This window comes from Crocodylus porosus, unplaced genomic scaffold, assembly GCF_001723895.1.
Source record: "Crocodylus porosus isolate Cpor-Errol unplaced genomic scaffold, CroPor_comp1, whole genome shotgun sequence".
Lineage (NCBI taxonomy): Eukaryota > Metazoa > Chordata > Crocodylia > Crocodylidae > Crocodylus > Crocodylus porosus.
Window position 1 is genome coordinate 58282990 of NW_017728907.1, and position 2092 is coordinate 58285081.

The window sequence follows — 2092 nt, forward strand, 5'->3', positions numbered from 1 at the left end:
GACTGTTCCGGTCCCTGCTTAGGAAAATGGAGGCAAAGAAATCATTAAACAAGTTGGCTTTGCCGTCTGGTGTGATGACCAAATTTCCTAACATGTCCTGCAGGGGCCCCACATTACCTGGAACCTTCTTTTTACCCCCTATGTATTTAAAGGACTTCTTGTTGTCCTTGATCCAGGAAGCTAGTCCCAGTGCCATCTCTGCCTTGGCCTTCCTGACTACCCCTCTACATCCCCGAGCAACTGCCATGTCATAGCTATCAACCTCTGCAGCATGAAGGTATTTCATGGTGATAGCAACAATTCCTCCCTCTGGGCACTCCAGTCTTGACTTCAAACCTTCCTGTATCTCAGGGGGCTCATCATTAACTGGTATAATCTTGAAAGAATAGGCAAGGAAGAGTAAAGTGTTTTCACTTGTAATTAGAAGCCAAAACCAAAAAAAAACCAGTGTTGCTCCTTTTTCCTAACAAACGCTTATTTTCCCCATCACCGCTCTTTAGTAACTCACGCAATAAACAAATTATCTTAACGGGTGCCACTCAAATATCTCCACTGAGTGTTTTTCATACCTGATCCATGATAGTTATCAGTTGCTGTCTGTACTGATGATTTATGGCCAGTTGTTCAGTACTCTAGAAACAGGAGTCTACCAGAAACTCGTGATATTGATGGATTTGTTCCTGGCAGCACGAGATTGAACTAATTCTGGGTATTCTCCTCCCAGAGCCCAATTATGTTAAAATTTTCCAGATTACAGAGCAAATAAAGTGTTTAAATATAGTCTAAAATGTAACTTTGGAGGGGAAAATATATGTATATATACACACATACATATACACACACATACACACACACATGTATATACACGTACACACATGTTAATGAGCTATCATATAAATAATTCATTTCCATCAGGCTGTTAAAGAGCAAATACATATAGCAGAAAACTTACAAAGATTATTTTGCATATTGTAGAGCAGTTAATATTTCATAGTTAAAATGGAAGCCTGGATGTAGCTTTATGACCTATTTTCTCCCTCCCACTCCTTCTTCAGACTTTTATTGGAGAAGATGGTGAGGAACGGCGAAGAGAATTCAGTGGGAGGGAAAAAATTGGTTGCTTTCTTAATATTAAATCTTAACTCTTTCCTGCCTTTCTAATATTTAACCACATCATCATCAGAATTGTTGCTTTACCTTGAACTCTGATGGTATATTTTCCAACTGCTTCTGTGACTGCCCCTCTTGTAAAGGAGTCTCTCCATGGTGGGAACCTCTAGCTACAGTGTACCATGGCCAGGGAATCTGGCACCTAAAGCAGTATGCAAGTAGGAAGCACCTGAACTATAAATCCCAAGAGGTACTATTGCAGCATATCCGGCTCAAAATACCCGAGTTTTGGACAAAAAAGTTTCAACTTTTGAATTTCTGCTAAAAAGACAAAATTTTAAATACACACACACACATGCGTAAGTACACACGCACACACAAATCAAACTGAGCTAAGGATTTACTACTAAAGTTCACTGCACTAATCCCCAAAGGCATATTACATGACGCACAAAAGTTATGAAATTTCTAACTTTACAAGTGACATAGTATTTTGTAAAATGACAAAGAATATTACAGAACAAGAACCAAAGCATGTAAGCAGCAACCACTTAATGTTTTCTGAAGTGCTAAAATTGGGGCCTAGTGCAACTACATTTACCTGTGGAGAATCAATCTAAACAAAGCTAAGGAGAATATTGATAGTGGTTTTAAAGAGGTGAGTTTCAATTCATGATATTTTGAAAAGGTCCAGTATTAAGACAAAGGAGAAAACTAAAATGCCCTTCCCACTTCCATCTATTTGTAGGTTCCCAGGACAACAGGTACAGAACTGTAGGGCCCAAGAGCAAATTTTGAACTTCAGTAGTTTCAGCTCCATGGGCACATCTACATAACATGTTTACAGCAGAGCTGCCTAATTAGCTCCAAAGTAAAATCTCCATGACTACACGTGAGGTCCTATTAGGCTGCAGTAAACTAATAAAAATACAAATACTATCCTCTGGTGGAGATCTTTAATAGTTTCATAGTTTCATAGTTT

At 38.7% G+C, this 2092-nt stretch overlaps 1 pseudogene; it reads right to left on the reverse strand.

Annotated features, from left to right (window-relative positions):
* The window catches only part of LOC109307019, a 75175-nt pseudogene that overhangs the window by 50599 nt on the left and 22484 nt on the right, over window positions 1–2092 (reverse strand).